Source organism: Passer domesticus, chromosome W (assembly GCF_036417665.1).
Source record: "Passer domesticus isolate bPasDom1 chromosome W, bPasDom1.hap1, whole genome shotgun sequence".
NCBI classification, from domain to species: domain Eukaryota; kingdom Metazoa; phylum Chordata; class Aves; order Passeriformes; family Passeridae; genus Passer; species Passer domesticus.
Genome location: NC_087511.1, coordinates 15,451,668 through 15,470,815, shown reverse-complemented (window position 1 = coordinate 15,470,815; position 19,148 = coordinate 15,451,668).

Sequence of the window (19,148 nt, the reverse complement as noted above, 5' to 3'; positions counted from 1 at the left end):
AGCTGTTTTCCACAAGCCCCCCAGGCGACGGGGCCCTGGCACATGGCGAGACGGAGGAGGGTGGCAGAGCCCTGAGTGGCAGCGATGCAGCAGTGGCTGGCGGGGCCCCGGCGGCAAGTGGAACCCCAGCAAGCAGTGAAAGTGAACCCATGCTGGGATGCTGTGCAGCACCGCAGCGTCCTGCGCCCGCACTGCATGGGTGCTGTGTGGCACTGGAGCACTCAGTGCCTCTGGCTGCGCGGAGCTGCTGTCCCAGGTCCAACCGCGCCGCCATCTTGGCTAGGCAGCCAGTGACCATGGCGTAGTTCCATGTGGCTCCCAAGACAGGCCCCCTGCCACGGGGCCACCCACGCCCCTCGTCACCATGGAAACACCCAGACCGCCCCTGCCCGGAGCTGGTTGGCTCAGCCCACAAACCACACCCATGGTCCTGCCTCCGCTGGCCATGCCTGCCTGCCACTGCAACATGGGGGTGGGGCCCGAGATGACATCACTACAATTGCCCAGATATTTTCACTACATCACTCCCGGAAATGCACCGAAACCAGGAAGTCCCAACACAACGACGCCGAGTCCCGCTCCCGGTCCCAGCCCCATTCCTGCCACTGCCACAGCTTCAATGCATCTGCAGCCAAAGCTCTGAAAGCCCCAAGGAACCACATCACTGATGGACACATGAGACCCCCACAGAGGGAATCCAAATCTCTGCCCTACTACCAGCCTCAGAGAAGAAGCCCTCGCGACCCCACCAGCTCCAGCTCCATCACCACTCCTATTAGACACCATCCCAGCACATATTAACACTATGAGCCATAATGAAATCTGCAAACCTGTGCACTCCAACCCACAGGTACTGAAGCTTAAAACAAAACAAAAAAAAAAATTATACACACAAAAACTTCCATATATATATGCACAAGAGCTTTTAACCTGTATTACAATGTTTATTATTATTGTTAATTTGCATCCTACAAAAATTATTAGTCAGAAAAGTACCACAGTGGTCCCTTGGAAATGCTAGACACCCTCAACTGGGTTAAACCCTATCCAAAATTAACCAACTCACAATTAACACCCTTATCTGACCTCCTAAAAAGTGATCCTAAATTAACTTCCCCTAGAAAATTAACTCCAGAAGCAAAAACTGCTCTCAAAACAGTAGAGCAAGCTACCATCAAAACAGACAGTAGTTGTGGCATTCACATTTTCTGAAAAATCCCTTTGCCCAGGATTTTTCTCATGGGAAGCTGAGAAGCCTCAGAGAAAAAGGAAAACAATTCTTATCTCATTTGCTTCTCCTCTGTTTTGCTCATGTAGAATGTGTTTGGAGATTGTTTACCAACAGGTGATTGTTCCATTGGTTTCTGGTGTGAATTATTTTGACTCATCAGCCAATCAGTGCCAAGCTGTGTCGGGACTCTGAAAAGAGTCATGAGTTTTCATTATTATCTTTTTAGCATTCAGTAAGTATCCTTTCTGTATTCTTTTAGTATAATTTAGTTTAGTATTCTTTAATATAATATAGTATCATAAAATAATAAATTAGCCTTCTGAGAACATGGAGTCAGATTCATCATTCCTTCCTTCATCAGGGCACCCCACAAATACAATAAATAGTCCTGCTTACATATCACAGAAAACAAGACATTTCCTACAACTCTGGGGTGTGTCACACCCCACTGGTATTCCCAAATTAGCAACAGGACAAGCCATTGTGGAAAGAGCACATAGCACTTTAAAACGTAAACTTGAGAAACAAAACAGAAGAACGTGTGGTGAGACCCCACAGAGCAGGGTACCTAAAGCTATCTATACACTAAATCATTTGAGACTATTAGAAAAGTCCCAAAACCCAGTAATTTTAAATCACTTTCCATTGCTACAATCATCTGGCGATGACCAGTTGCCCAAACCCAAGGTAATGGTGTGAGACCTTATCACCAGTAAGTGGGGAGGCCTGTGGAATCTCATCAGCTGGGGATGCAGGTATGCCTGTGTTTCCAAGGACACCAGAACACATTGGGTACCTGCCAGTTGTGTCTGCCTGACCTGCATCCTGCCCAGGAGCACAAGCAGCATCCTCCTGATAGCTCTTCCATGGATGTGGTGGAGCCGTGTGTGGAACATGACTGAAACAACTTGTTCCTCTACCTCATGGAAATCAGGGATTCTTGAAGTGACAGTTCATATAAGGAGTTCATTTGTTCACAAATTGTTTTTTCTGTTTAAAAATTGTCTTTCTACTAGTCTTGGTATGAAAAGACAGGTGTCTGCTAAGGAAAGCAGGAGCCTCTCTTGAAATGGAAAAGGTAAACCCCCTCCCTCCGAATTATTATAATTTTGAAATGAAGGGGCTCTCAGACAAAGATATGGGAGTAGGAATAACAGTTCTTTATTAGGAAAAATAAAATAATAAAACAAAAAATGCAGTAATGCAAAACAACACTGACAGAGTCAGAATATGACCTGACACCTGGTCAGGGTGTTGGTAGCAGTCCAAATAAATGGTGGCTGCAGTCCTCCTGGAGTGACAAAAGTAGTTCTGTTGAAGCAGTGATCCTGTAGAAGGGTGTAGTTTTCCTCTGAAGGTCCGCTGGTGGTGTAAATGGGCCTGGTCTTCCTCTGGGAATCCAGTGGAAAAGAAAGCTGTCTCTGGTGTTTCAAATCTCAGATTATATTCAGGCAGGAATGCTTGGCTCTTCCCCCTGGGTGGAGCATCTCAAAATGGGATGATGTAATTTTATCAGTCATGCAGTGAGACTCAGTGGCCCATTAACAGAAAATATCTCCTGAAGCAGCGCGCTTCAGCAAGTCCCAGAGAGCGACCCATGCTTTCAGGGCCCAGAGCACATTTGCAAAAAAGAGCTAACAAAGAAAGGCAAAGGACAGGTCTTTGTTTGGAGATCCAAAGGCTGTTTATTGCTTCAAAGAGGGTCCAGGGACAAAAACCCAGCAGGGTGGAGGGCACAGGGTTAAATATAGGGGAAAAAAAGGGTGGATCTGAAGGTCAAAGACCAATGGGAACAGGGAAAAGTGATGCAGGGCAGGGGCAGCAAACTAGGGCAACCAATGGGATAACAGGGGTGGAACACTGCAGCAAACTGGGGCCAATAGGGATTGAGAAAGGGGAGAACATTCTAGGGGATATACATATATGGTGAACAGGGGCTGAACTGGGGTGGAACAACTGGCAGAAACAATGAAACTTGAAACATTAACATGTGCCTGCAGAGGCCCATGGGAGGGAGACTTCTCTCACCCTAACCTTAGCAGGGTGTTTCTCCTAGCTTTTTTCTGCCCCTCCAGGGTTGAAGTGCTATAGGCCTCAGTGGTAGGCCTTCAAGCCTCCACAATCTCTCTGGAGGGAGGATGGGTCATGGAAGAGATGAAGAAAACTGCCCCACCTGGTTTTAATAGGTGGCCCAATTAACAGAAGATAACTGTCCCACCTCTAACAGATGGCAATAGAATACATACCCCAGGCCACATCTTCCATTTGCAACCTAAGACAAGTAATTGAGTTTTTCTCTAATAGTTCTAAGGGTTAAATGGTTTAGGGGTTAAATGGTTTCTTGTTTTTAGAGTTAAGTTGTAACTATAAGTAGGTAACCTGTGGCATGTTAGCCTGAAGGATTGTGGTCTCGCCTAACAGCTCCTGGAAGTGAGTGGTGCAACTCCAGTGGTACATGAGACACATTGCTAGCTGATGAGAGCTAGGTTTGTCAAATGGGGTGGAAAACTTCATTCAAATTAGACCCATGCTGTCTTCTGTCACCCTGTCTGCAAAGGGCCCTTACAGGTAGGATAACAGATGACATTTTACATTTTTTACTAAAAGGAAGGGAGCAATTGTCACAGTGCAATTGGTTGGATTCAAACCTATACAGAGATCTCAGCCAACCCTGTTCAAGCTTAGATGCAGATACACCACTGGCCAGAGAGCTGGGTGGAGAGAGGTCTCATTCAATCAGCTATCTGGGCCCAGGACATTCAAAAGCCTCTATCAAAAGAGCAGCCATATTAAACTCATTGCTGTTTGCTGATGACTCTTGGTGTTGTGTCGTGTGTCTGTCTCCAACCCACGACTCCATGTAACACCCTGTCTCAGCCATAGTGTCCTTAAACACAGTTTGGGTTCCTGCCCTGACTACAGTCCTCTGAGAGTATTGAAGAAAGGCTCGGTAGGCCCAGGCCAGGATCCAGTGTAGGGCGAGAAGCTGCTCGCATTCCTGGGAGTAAACAAGGCACCCTTCTATCAGTTGATGGGCCAGTTTCTTATGGTTCTTTACCTCTTCAGGAGTAAAGTCCCAGATAACCTCTTCAGGAGTAAAGTCCCAGGCAGTGGGAGGTGATAACCACCCTAGGAACCTCCCCAAATCTCTCCACACACCTTTCCACCCAGTAACTAGATGCCTCAGGGCAGATTTTAACAGCTCCTCATCCAAGGGTTGTTTCCTCTTATACCAGGATTAATGGCGGCTTCCAGCCGGGGTAAGCCCGGTGGGCTGCAATGGTCCGGATAGCACAGTCCTGTTCAGCACAGCCTGTCCGAGTTCCCAAGCAGCTCCCAGCCGCAGGCAACCTTAGCAAGCTCAAGTGATATCAGCTCTTAGTGATTGTCAGCTCATTCGTGATTTCAGCTCTTTAGCTTGCTAGGTGCCGCAGCAGCAGACGCAGGGAGAGAGAGGAGAACACCATGTAAGGTTCCGAAGAAATTCTTTATTGGGGTCTTCTATGAAGGTTCTCAGTGACAGCTCTTCCGCCAAACTGGGCAGAAGTAGAGGTTTATATACATTACAGGGGTTTTGAAAATTGTCCAATAGTAAGGGTCAAAAGAAAGTGACCTGTAGTCTTACAGAGAGATAAGCAAGGGTCCAAAGGAGGAAGAGAGGGGATTCTAAGGTCCAGTCATAATGACTTGACATTTCCTATCTTAGGCTTCTGACCTCCAAGGAGGCATTGCAGGCCCTGGGCCTGCTAGACAGGATGATGACAAATTCCATGAATTCCATAGTGTAGCAATGGTAGTGGCTAATTCTATTAATAATATCAGGCAGCTTATATAAGGATTGGCAACGACCATGGGAGCCTGCAGTAAAAAATCATTCATATTCAAATTCATCCCATGCAGAGAGAAGGAGATATATTCATTCACAGTCATTGTTTGTTTCAACGTGTTCCCAAACTTAGCAAAATAAAGATAAGCAGGGTGGCTACTGAAGGCTGTGTGCCACACAGGAGCTTACTACTTGAGAATTGTGATTGATAATTACTAGAGCATGCAATGAATATACGTATATACATATATATATATATATAAAACTGCCTTTATCTTGCCCCACATTTGCGTACCAAAATGACTGCTGCGGGTTGACCCTGGCTGGGTGCCAGGTGCTCACTCAGTTGCTTTATCACTCCCTTTCCCACTGGGACAAGGGAGAGAATAAGATGGAGCACAACCAGCAGGGTGAGATAAGGCAGTTTTATTACAGCAAAAGAAATAAATAAGCAGCGATCTGTGCACACAACAGCTAAAGGGGGGGGGGGGGGGGGAAAGTCAGTGTCTACTTCCCATCAGCAGCAATGTACAGATACTTCCTGGGAAGCAGGGCTTCAGCATGTGCAACAGTTCTGCCAGAAGGCAAATATTGAAAACTCACAAATGCCCCTCCCTTCCTCCTCTCTCCCTTAGCTTATATATCTGAGCTGATGTCAGATGGTATAGAATATCCCTTTGGCTAATTTGGGTCAGCTGGCCTGGTTGTGTCCCCTCCTAGGATCTTGCCCACTCCCATCCCCTTTCATGGGGGAAGGAATGTCAGAAGGACAGTGCTGCTCAGCAGTAGCCAAAACACTGGTCTGTTATCAACACCCTTCCAGCTACCAGTGCAAAGCACAGCACTGTAAGGGCCGTGAACTTTACCTTGGTCAGACCCAATACAATCTGTTATCACAGAGGTGTAACCATAGTCTCTAATTGGCCCAGCCTTGGCCGCTGGCATGTCCATCTTCAAAGCCATCAGAGATTGGCTCTGCTGGACATGGTGGAAACTTCTAGCAGCTTCTCACAGAAGCCACGTCTGTGGCCCCCCCACTACCAAAAAACAGGCCATGCAAAACCAACACAACCCCAAACCTTATCTATTTTTGTATTTATTTTGCAAGCTCTCCCAAACACATATTGTCTTCTGTTAACAGTGTAGTTCTTGATTTCCTGTAGCTGATATTGAAAAATATAAATAAATGAGGAGCACCAATCAGTATTTTGAAACCGGAACATTATGAAACATGCTGCTGCTTTAAGAAATAGAAATTTTTAAGCATGTGGTCATTTTATTTTTCTTGTGTATGTGGTTTTTTCATATAGCAAGCACTTTCTGATGTGTCGTGAATATTTTATCTTTTAAAAATGTATTAGAGGGAAGAATGAGGGAGACTATTTATGTCTTTAAGATAAGTATTCAGAGTCCAAATTTGAAAAAGAGACACACAGAAATTGCAATTTCAAACATCCTAATTTTTAAGTGTATTTGAGCAGATTTACAATGGATGTTAAATGATGTTTTTTCCTCCTGTACTTGATAGGACTGCTACCTATGATTCAGTAAGCCAGCTTATATTAGATTTAGGTATAATTTTGTATTGCTGATGTGGAATGTAATTGCTAAAATAGTGTTGCTTTTTCTTGCAGAAATTAAAAAGTGGTAATTTAATTTTTTCAAATTATTGAAAATGCTTATTCTGAAAGTGATGACGGTAAGTGCTGAGAAAAACAATTGGCTCTGCTGAAGAGAAATGGTAGTGAGTAGGACTTTGGTGTCTGGACCAACATCAATAAAGTACTTAACATGGAGTTATCTAATGTCATAGTTCTGACACCTGCTTGCCCAATTTGGACATGATCTTCTGCATCCTACCTCAGTTTCCTGTTTTGCAAATGAGAATATTTGGTATGCATCTGTCTCAAAAATTCAGGGTGAAAATGAGTTATGAATGCACCACATGCTTCATCCATGTTCAGACCATATTGTGCCATAGAAGAGATTTTGTGGAGCTAGAGCAACTGTGGGAGCATCCATTGACTTCACAAAGAACCCTCAGTGCAGTCAGCACTTCATAGAATCACTGAATGGGTAAGGTTGAAAGGGACCACAGTGGGTCATCTGGTCCAACCTCCCTGCTCAAGCAGGGTCATTCTAGAGCACATTGCACAGGATTGCATCCAGATGGTTCTTGAATATCTCCAGTGAGGGAGACTCCACAACCTCTCTGGGCAATATGTTCTGGTGCTCAGTCACACACCCAAGAAAGTTCATTTTCATGTTCAGGTGTGTCCTAGGGTGACTTTATGATGTTGTATCCTTGTATTCTTAATCGTCTGTTCTGCTTTACTGTCAGATATTGAGTTCTGTGCCTTTAAGACTAGATCCAAGAGCAAAGGGGGGGGGGGGGGGGGGGGAGAAGGGGTGTGAAGTTTTCACTGCAGAAGCTTCACTTCCTGCCCCGTAATTCCTGTCTCACAGGCTGTGCTGCCTAGCATGGACAGTGAGAGAGAGGTTTCCTTTGCTTTTAGTTATTTTTTTCTAGTTAGCTGAGACAGAAAAGTTTCCTGGACTGTGGGGGTTTTTTTTCTGGAACTGTTCATATTTTTCTCCAGTCCAGAACACCAGGACAATCTCCCGGGGGCCCCCAAGCTGCTCTGCAGCCTGGATGCTGGGCCTGAGCCCCGGAGGGACTGAAAGAGACTGAGCGAGCCAAGACATACCCACAAAAGGACTTTCTGAACTACAGAAAGACTCTCTGAATTTGCCATCTCTTCAGAGCCACGAAAAGTTTCATTAATATTATTCATTTTTTTTATGTTTCTGAGTACTTTGCTTGTGAAATAAACAGTTTTTTCCACTTTTCTCCAAGGAGATTATCTCCTGAACCAGTTGGGGGAGGGGCTGCTGCAATCTGCCCTTAGAAGAAACATCCCTTCGGGAAGTTTCCCTCCAAATTTATCTCAAAAAGGAACAAGGTGGAATTTCTTGTGCATCAGTTTCTGCCCATTGCCTCTTGTCCTATTGCTTGGCACCATGGAACAGAGCCTGGCTCAATCCTCTTGACATCCTTCCTTCAGATACTGATAGACATTGATGAGGTCCTTCTAAGTCTTGTCTGCTCCAGGTTAAATAGGCCCACCTCCCTCAGCCTTTCCTCATAGGAGAGGTGCTCTAGTTCCCTTATCATCTTTGTCACTCTCTGCTAGACTTGCTCCAAGAGCTCCATGTCTTCCTTGTATTGAGAAGCCCAGAACTGGACACAGCATTCCAGATGCAGCATCACTAGGGCTGAGTAGAGGGGCGGGATTACCTCCCTTGACCTGCTGGCAATGTACTTAGGGCTGCCCAGTTACAGAATTTGGGATGTCAGAAAGTCCTGAACCACATCTTGGCTGGCTGTCAGACACCCACCCAACCACTCTTTCATTATCCCTTCTTGTCGGGACTCATCCCCATACAAGCCACCAATTGTTGGCATTGGTGCTTGGCACCAATCTCACTGTCACCGTTAGTTTATCATCTTACTATAAAACTTTCATACCTTCTCTCTGTGAGTTCCCACGGCCAGCTTCTTGCAGCACTGACTCCTTTTCTCTTCCTTCTGCATGGCCGGCTGCGTCCTTCCTGTCCCTTGCACGACTGCCTAACCTTTACTGTCTCTCACAGCACATACTAACCCTTACTGTCCCTTGCATGACCACCTTACCCTTACTGCTCCTTGCAGCACAACTAACAAACTCTAACTCCCCTCTCTATCACCTAACCCACTATTTTATAACACCCATCCTTATTGGACATAGCTGTGACCTATTAAGGGTAGGCCAGTTCCTACTCTTTGGTAATTAGTACAGCTGCAACTTCTCAGGGGTGAGATGGCCTTCAGCACTATCTCTTTTCTCCTACAATCCATCCTCCCACACATCAACAAGACAGGAGGAAAAAATATGGTGAAAAAAATGCTTGTGAGTCAAGATACAGACAGGGAGATCACTTACCAATTACCATCATGGGCAAAAGAGGCTTGACTTGGAGAAAAGCAATTTAGTTATGATTAGAAATAGAGTAGAATAGTGAGAAACAAAGACAAAACCTAAACACCTTCCACCCACGCCACCTGATTGGCTCAGCTTTAACCAGCAGTGGGTCAGTTTGGAGCTGTCTGGAACTAGTTCTTTTCACCACAGGGACAGTGTAGCAGGATGCTCTGCCTAAGTGGGGGTAAAACAGCTGAAACTTGCTCAAAACCCAATGTCTTAGGGTGGCATTATGATGCTTGTATCCCCAATTGTCTGTTCTGTTTATGCTGGATATTATATTCTGTGCCTTCAAGAATGGCTCTGAGAGCAAAGGCAGGGAGAAGAAGAAGCATGGAGTTTGTTATCAGGGACCGGGCTCCTCCTCCACAGTCTGCTGGAACACAGAACTCCACTGTGGTGTCTGGGCACAGATGGGGCAAAACATGACACTCCATTGTTTTTTAGTTAGTTTAGCTAGTTGAGGCAGAGAAGTTCCCTGGACTGTTTTTCTTTCCCTTTTTTTTGGAACTGTTAAACATGCTCCACACTGGGACCCGGGGAAACACCGAGAGCTCATACTTTGTAGACTACCAGGGCCTACTCTGGGCAGCAGCCTTTCCCAGCGCCAGAGGGACTGATAACAGAGCGACCACCCACAGAAGAGACTTTCTGAATTTTTCATCTCTTCAGAGCAGCAAATGAGTTTTGTCATCTGGTATTGTTCATTTTTTTGTGCTGGGGAGTGCTTTGCTTGTTAAATAAACTGGTTTGTTCCACTTCACTCCGAGGAAATTCTTCCTGAACCAGTTGGAGGGCCCTGTGGGTTTGCTTTCTGGGGGGGGCCCTTTTGGAGGTTTTCTCCCATATTTTCCCTAAACCAGGACACCTTGCTTGCAAGCGTTATCTGTGATGGATGGAGAAGGCAGAGGCCTTTCTGCTTTTGCTGTTGAAGAATGCTGAGACAAGCCTGATTCATCAGTCCCTAAGCCAAACATCCTGAGGAAGAACAAGGTTTCCTGACAGAAATTGGCACTTGTGAGAGTGTGGCAGACAAAGTTCTTGATAAAGGAACCAACAAGTGATAATAATGATGATTTGTCTAAAGCTGTTGAGCTGGCACAGGTGGCCTGGAGACACATGACTGACAGTCAATCACTATATTCTAAAAGCCCAGTCCCACTTTTTAATGGCAGGGTCTTCTAACACATTCCTTCTTGGAGTATGTGTGGAGATTCCTCTCTTGAGTGGAGACACCCCTCAAGGTTACTCCTCGAGGCTGAGCAAAAGAAGTTTGGCCAGCTGCTTGGTGCCAGCTTCTGGGATGGACAGAGTATGTGTATTTTCCTAAAATCTGATGTGCATGGGGGTGTGCACATGTAATTTGCTAGCCAACTTCAACCTGGACTTGATGCAAGGGAGTTAGGGGATAAAGAGTGATTGATTAGGGGTAGCTGACTAGACAATGTATAGTGCTTAACATTTACTGTGCTTGCAAAAGCAGGATGAAAGAATGCAAGGCTATTGTGATAAGGAAGAGACTGCTTCCAAAACCAGGATGGGGGGGATGCAAGGCTAGCAAGGCTACTGTGGTAAGGAAGACTGTTTGGACCCCTAAACCAGCCAAACCAGTGTTGCAGTTTGAAATGCATCCAAGAGACCAGGGAGCACGCGCAAGGAGATGAGGTGAAAAGTTCACCCTTGAGGAAGATATTGGAAAGCTCGTTTACTTCCTCCCTACCACCACCAGATGACCACCAGAGAGCAGTGCACAAGCACAGAAGGACTTGGAACTAATTATAATATGAAGTGAGGATAGGTGGGGTTAGGAAATGAATATGTATTAGGCGTATTGTGTAATTCTATGCATATATATGACTTTAGAGAATAAATAGAGGAATAGGCACCGCTGACAAGCATGTCTTTGAGAAGCTATCCCACATGTGCTCAGTGCTGAATACATACATACCTACTTTACATCTTTAATGAGTTGTGGAGTTTTTCCATGTATCAGACTAACCAGCAAGTTTTACAGTTAAATTTGTGTTATGGTTTAAGTCCAGCTGGAAATTCGCCCTCACTCAGCCACTCCCCTCCCCCCTACTCCCTCCTGTGAGAGAGAGACAAAAGGCAGAGATTCCGAGTTGAGATAAAAACAATTTACTGGTGACATCAATGAGATAAGAAAAGGAACAGTAACAGCAACAATATTATTAATAAAGGTATACACAAAAGAGGGTGATTTACATACAAAAAAGTGCTCACTGAGAGGCCCATCTGACCTGACACCATGCAGATCTCCAGACAAAGATAAAATGCACCTTTTTCTTCCTGACCACAAGCCACACCCCCTTCCTTCTCAGAAGTGAGAATACCCTACTTTCACCTCCAAGAGGTGATATAGATGGTATATAATAATAACAACCTAGGCACACCCACATGGCTCCAAGGTCCACCCCCTCATGTCTACTTCGAGAAAATTAACTTTGTCCTTGGCCAAAACTAGAACAGTTTGGCAATTAATTTACAGCTAACACCAGAAATTGCTGCATGTGCTGCACTCTATTTCTGCTGTTGGCTGTAAATTAACTGCAAAAGGAAAAAGAAAACTCACAGCTTGCAGAGGTTGAGCAAAACTTTCAAAACTTTTGAATTCTTGCAGATTCAAAGTTATGGCCAACTCATAACTTACAAATTTCAAACCAATCTGCACTAAATTAGTCCACTTACACAACAATTAATGAATTTGATTCCCAGTGTTTTACTGGCAGGATAATACTCATAGGATAGTTGCCAGTTAAAGAGGAAGAAACTTCATTACTTGTCTAACTTGCCTATAGTAGACTTGCATACAAAGAATTGGGGGGTTTGACCAAAGGGCTAATGTCTGGTTCATTAAGATTACCTAAAGCATTTGGAAGGGGCCAATAAATAACTTCCTTTATACAGAGGAAATCTCAGCTAGTGTGATAACAGAGCAGCCTTCTGACTTCTGATGCTAGCCATGCCCTCTTCTTCTGCTCATACCAGTGTGAATGAGGTCATAGATTTTCTGGAGAGGATGTGGGCAAAACAGGAAGACAAGACGTGGGTCTGTCAATGGCCAAGCTGCAGTTGCCCCTGTGGACTTGCACTGGTATTGGGCGTGGGACTCCCTACATAAGACAGATGTAACCAGCACTGTCTGATGTAGTGAAGAATCAAGGCAAAATATTTATTCCAAAGAAAGTCCACACAGTATCATTACTCAAAAAGGAGAGTGGCAACGTCAAATTGGCAGGCTAGAAAAAGTGAGCAGTCACATTTTAAGAGGCTTATCCTACATACACACCTACTGCATGTGGCAGCACCTTTCACCCATGACACAGCAAAAGCTTATCTACTTCCCCCATGGCTAAGTCAGACTGGAGTGATTTGTCATGTGATTAATTATTTGAGCTGAAAACCTCCTTAGCCAGCAATAAGCATCCTGTCTTGGCATGAGAAAGGATGAATCAAAAATAAAGTGACTGACAGACAAGCACTTTTACAACTGTAAAAGACCACTATGATTTTCATGAAATCAGAAATCTCATACACTCTCTGAGTATGTGGAGAGTTCTCCTTGACATAAAGATGTTCACATTGAGTTACTTCCCAGAGGTTGAAAGAAATTAAGGCAATTCCCTGCACACCACTATAATTTGTTGGTAGGTGATATTGAGTCCTAATCTATACTATTTCTTCACTAACTGTAACATAGGTACCTCTATCATGCACTGTATCTTTACTAGTAGTGCTCCTTTTGCTTATCCTTTGTAGTGTCTGTTTAAAGTCTTGTGTCTGTTTTCCTTGATCTCCTCAATAAACAATTCATGTTGTAGTAGGCCTGATCAGTCATAATTAAGAACTTGCGAGTTAGAGTGGGTTTTGGGGTGCTGGCCACCTCAATAAAGCGACTGTTTACTGCCAGAAACCTGTCAAAGGCAGGGACTTGTCTAAGCTCTCCCCTCTCCCATTCATAACACTACATAGAAATATTTTCTATCTCCCAAGCCTGAGCATGTGCATCCAAGGCCTCCAATATTTGCAGTCTTGTGACTCTGCCTTTGCAATTTCATTAAACAGCCAAAAGAGAAGGGGAATTTTTTTGTGATGCCGCATAGCACATCACAAAAAAAGAAAGAGGTGATGCCTGTGGCTGGAGTCCTTTCTCTGACCCCAGGGGGAGCAGATTTAAATCCCATTGCTGGTTCACTTGGCACAGGTATGTTCCACTGTGGAAGGGGGTGTCACAGTCACTTGGCACAGACATTTCCAGGGTGGATGTCTGTCGGTACTCTTGAAGCTCTTCTGCTTCATAAAAAAATTGCATAAATATTCACAGCTAAGAGGGTGAGGGTAACTGCATAGAATGTCACTGTGTCACTGCAAGCATCTGTGCCACAATAACCCCCTGCAACATTATAGGCTGGGGACAGTGTGGCTGGACAGTTCCCAGGCAGAAAGGGACCTGGGGATACTGGTTGACAGCCGACTGAACATGAGCCAGCAGTGTGCCCTGGTGGCCAAGAAGACCAATGGCATCCTGGCCTGTATCAGGAACAGTGTGTCCAGCAGGACCAGGGAGCTCATTCTTCCCCTATGCTTGGCACTTGTGAAGCCGCACCTTGAGTGCTGTATCCAGTTCTAGGCCCCTCGGTTTGGGAAGGACATTGAGACGCTTGAGCGTGTCCAGAAGATGGCAACTAGGTTGGTGAGGGGCTTGGAACACAAGCCCTATGAGGAACAACTGAGGGACCTGGGGTTGTTTAGCCTGGAGAAAAGGAGACTCGGAGGTGACCTTATCACTCTCTACAACTTCCTGAAAGGTGGTTGTAGCCAGGTGAGAGCTGGTGTCTTTCACCAGGCAGCAACTGACAGAACCAGAGGACATAGTCTCAAGTTGTGTCAAGGGAAATATAGGTTGGATATTAGGAAGAAGTTTTTACAGAAAGGGTGATAAAGTTCTGGAATGGTCTGCCTGGGGAGGTGGTGGAATCACCATCCCTGGATGTGTTTAAGAAAAGACTGGATGTGGCACTCAGTACCATGGTTTAGTTGAGGTCTTAGTGCATGGGTTGGGCTCAGTGATCTTTAAAGTCACTTCCAACCTAGTCATTCTGTGAATTCTGTGAAAGACGAGCTGTTCAAAGGTAAAAGTTCTCATTATCTATCTCTAAAATCATCTTCATCCCTGGGAACAGAGATCTTCTTTGTCTTCTCCCTGGGGCTACTGGGTCTCATCACTCTTCTTTCTTTCTCTGTTCAAACTTCTCATGGGATCACAGCTACTTTAAAATCGGCTTACTTTAGTATGGAGGCCTTTGTTCAATATCAGTTTGAACCCTTCATCTCCCCATAGTTTCATGTGTTACAAGGAAAAAGAGTCTTTTCTCCATAGTTTACAAGAGGATTTCAGCCCCAAGATCAAGGCATCTCCTCATTCCTCTTATCTAAGACTTGATTTCTTCTTCACTGATTTCAATGTCTTCATGTTGTTCCTTTACATGCTTGCATCTTGTTCCTTTCTCTCACTCGAGGGAGGATTGAAGCACTGAAAGGATTAATATGTTGCCTGTGCCTTGGAAATGGTCACCTGACATGCTGGTAACTTGTGGTGGGAGTTGTGGTTGGGGTTGTGTTAGGATTGGTTCCATGGTTGGTTTTTGGTTTTCTCTGCGTTCCCTTCCAGCCACAGGGCCGGCCACTCTGCATTGCTGCAGGGCTGCCTCTGGTCTCAGCCGCACTGGGGGGACGGGGCCTGATGACAAGATCCTAACAACTGCAACCAGCTCTGCTCCGCCCAGGGCTCCGCAGCCTCCCCCGTCTTCCTACCTGGTAGCTGCTGGAGCCCAGCCAAACGAGAATGGGGCTCAGAGTTTCCTGGAGACCACGGAGAGGGGCCCAGCCCCCCCGCAGCAGAGCCTGCCCGGCCTGGGATGGGGCCCAGCAGGCTTCTTGGGCCCAGCCAGGACAAGACCCAGCGAGCACCCCAGGAAAGGGGGGGGGGGGGGGGGGGGGGGGGGGCGCCCAGCCCACGGCAGGGCTGCCCGACCCAGCCAGCCTGAGACAGTGGCCCAGGGGGTATTACCTTCTTGCCCACCAGAAAAGAATGAAGAAGTTCCTAAGTTTCTTTCGCCTTTAACACATATCTTTCCCAGAGGCGTGTCCAGCTTCTCAGTGGTTCAACAGACTATCAGTTGCACAAAAAGCTTTTACATCACTTCCCTAAATTCCTCTCATGTCAAACTATAACAACTAGCAAACTTTAGCGCATCTAGACAAAATAAGACACTTGGCAAGGCTTTGACTGGATTTTTTTTATCCCGCTAACAATCTATTTCAAGAAGAAGGAGGTAGGAGAAGAGAAAGAAAAAGGAGCGGTATATAGTCACCATCCTAGAATCCAGCATGGCCTTGGTAACTTTTAAATCCAGGGTAATGGAATGTGCCACACAGCACACATCTCACTGTCTCTCTTGGTTTAAGATAAATGTCTACCAAGGAAAGCAGGAACCTTCCTGGAATGGAAAGAAGACCCCCTCCCTCCCAATGATTATAGCTTCAAAAATTATGAGGCTTCCAGGCAAAAATGTAGGAAAAGGAATAACAGTTCTTTACTAAATATATATATATATATAACAGAACAAACAACAACACAATAACAGAAGTTTCCCACACATTAAGCACTATTTTTCCCCTTTGGTGTAGTTATGACCACAGCTGGCAGGAGGTGCTGGTGGCTCTGACAAGGCAGAAGGCTTCAGTAGCTCACTCACTCCCGGCAGGGAGCGCTGGCAGCTCCGGTGAGGCAGAGACACCACAGTGGCTCACTTGATGCAAGCTTGGAACCTCCTTAGGGGTGATGGCGGCCTCCAACGAGAGGGAGGAGGGGAAATTTCTCCTTTTGCAAACTCAAGGGCAGCAATTGGTGTCCTAGGTTACAATATAAAGATGCATTCTATCCCCATCTTCAAGAGCTGTTGAAACCAGGAGGGGCATTGTTTTTCCTTATCTTCTCTTAGTGGGCCCATCAATGCCTTGCTGCATGACTCAGAGATAACTCCCTCAGGGAGCCATTTGTGTTTAATGGGCAATCAAGGACCCACAGCATGAGTCATAGAATGATATAAGTCCATTGTGAGATGCTCCGCCCAGGGGGGAGGAGCTAAGCATCCCCACCTGGATATAATCTGGAGTTTAGGACAGAACAAGCTGCCCTTACCCACTGATTTCCAGAGGACAAGAGCTACCAGATCTTTTCTACAGGATCACCACTTCAACAAGACCATTTCATCTGTGTTGGAACCCAGGACACCCCTCTGGGTGACCTGGATGGCTTGAGCCCCTGGCAGGGGGGTGATGAGCCCTGGCAGAAGGCCAAAAACACTTGGGGATTCGATCTTAGCCCCTGGGAGAAATTACCAACCTTGTATGAAGAGTCATGGGTCACAAAAGTCTAAGTAGCATAGTGGTAGTAAGCACGGGGTGAAGGGAAAATTTTGGAACCATGTATAGGGGGGTTTAGAACCTTGTACAGGGGGGTTTGGGATTCTGTACATGGGGGTTAGAGGGTCCAAGATGGAGGGATTTGGGTGTGCCCTGTCCTTCTTCTTTCTTCTCCCTGGCATCCATGTTCAGGATGATGTTGGCACTCACAGATTGGTTTAGAGTAGAAAGTCACTGTCTAACATAGGTGATAGGTATTGGAAAATAACTGTAAACATAGTATACATAGTTTTTAGTATAAAAGACAGCACCAGCCCAGGAGGTGTATAGTGTGCCTCGGACCGACCTGCCAGACAGGCCTGTGGTGGGCCGGAGAAAAAACATCTTAGATAAGCAACAATAAACGACCTTGAGAACCATAAGCAAAGAACTTCAACTCTTTCTTCAACCATCGGGCTGGCTCTGAGTTATCCCGACCATAAGGAACCGAAGACATCTGGACTGCTACCACCACCCTAACTAGCAGGGTGTCAAGTTGCATTCTGACTCTGTCAGTGGTGTTTTCTTTTGTATTATTACATGTATTTTGTTTTTTTGTTGTTTTTTTTTTCTTTTCCTAATAAATTGTATTTCTGACTTGGAGTGTCTCACTGGTTTTGCTTTCAAACCAGAACAATTGGTTTCGGCATTGGCAGCAGGCAGAACCAGCAAAGGCAGGTAGATTAGATCATAGTGCCAAGTTATAAGGTAGCAATATCCCGGTCCAAGCACACACCCTCTGCAACACACGTGACCGCTGTCCCTGATCCCAAAGGGAAGGAAGGCTGCACCTACCCCCTATCCAAGTCTCAGGTCAGCCCCAACACCTCTCACAGCATTACTTTGCAATTCCTGAAAAACTGCCAGCGGGAGACCCCACCCCCCCAGCCGAAACTCACAAACCCTGAAAGGCCTCCAATGGAATGCCAGAGCTATCAGCCACCTCCCTTTGTGTCTTAATCACTGTCTATTCACCTAGAAAGGCACCCCCTCCCCCCTTCCAGCGTGTCCCTGGTAACAATGGGAAGAAATTCACTGAAGAACCTAAACCCACCACACCGTCCTTTTATCAGCTCCAGTTGTTGCAAAATGTGGGGTATGTAATATTTTCTTAAGAAAGGATGTTCTTAAACGTTTGATCTTTTTATACTTTTGTTATAGATGAATAAATGGTTGGCTCTCACAATTAAGGGGTAAACATGATCTGTATGGTAAAAGAAGTTTTATAAATGTATAGTTATGTTACTATATGCAATGTGCTCTGCCCAGTATGTGTTATCATGGGATGGTCTTGGTAATGCGGGGATTTGGGAAGGTTGGCTTGTTACTATGGCAGCACCTGACCTCCAGTCAGAATGTAAGAAAGTGACTTCTACCACTGGACAGCGAGGAAGGAGTTGACTGACAAGGCTCTAGGAGGGGTTAGAGATATAAAACGTGAAGCATCGATCATGAAGAGGAGCCAGCCATGAGGGCAGTTCCCAGGCCTGCTTTTCCTTATTTAGTCCTTTTGTTGCATTTTTGTTAAGGTTTAATAAACCCTTTAAATTTTTTAAGTGAACAGTCATTTCTCACATTTTCAAGCCTAATCAACAAGAAGGGAGATTTAATCTGTGAAACAGAGAGCAGCTAAGAAGCTCTAAGTGATGTCCATGTGTTAAAAAAACAAATTACTTGTTGGCAGAATTGCCTTGTTACGGTTTTGGGCTGGACATGCTTCAATGATCTCTGATCTAGGAGGAGGTTAACCAAGCTTGGGAAGAAGGATGTACCACTGATAGTGGGCACAAAGAATGCAGAACTTACGGGCCACAAGAACATTTGGCAAAACTCCCAAGATAAGGAAGAAACTAATAAAGCCAACTCAGCAATTGTGCTGAAATCTGCTCCAAGTGGGTAAAAGGTAATTCTGTCAGGGGGAGATCATGACCACCGATGGACAGACCACTGACCCAAGAAACCCACTGACTCAAAAAAAGAGAAAGACTGAGCATGTGGGCTAATTAGCATGAGAAGCGAGAGAATCATTAACAAATAGAAGATAGAATACTAGTTAATAAGAGGACTATGTAACTTGTAGCCAATGAGCACCAGTTCCTTTATTTGCTAAAATGTATAAATAGTAAAAAGTTTTGATAGTTGGGGTGCTTGATTTGTGGAATACCACTGAGCACCCACACTTGTGCAACTCTGAAATAAATAATCAATGTCTCTCTCAAGCATGTAATTATTGGCTTGTTGCACACCATGTAATAAATCCAGTTTTGGTGGACAACAGTTTTTGGTGACCCAGATGGGACAATACTGAGCATTGTCCAGATCGACTTGCTGGCTACAAGTGGCAGGGGAGCAGCTCTCTGGGTTCCAGTGCTCACCAACTTTTTGATTGGGGACTACCAGTATTCTCCCCCTCCAGGAGTGGGTAGGCAACTCAAAGGTGCAACACATGTAAAGAGAGTACAATGGTACAAAGGGGGTTGATATAATATTGTGGAATTGGTGTTGTGTAGTGAGAAGCCAGAGTGCCAGTTATAGTAGCTTATGACAGGAAATGGCAAGTACTCTGTTGGAGTTTGAATCA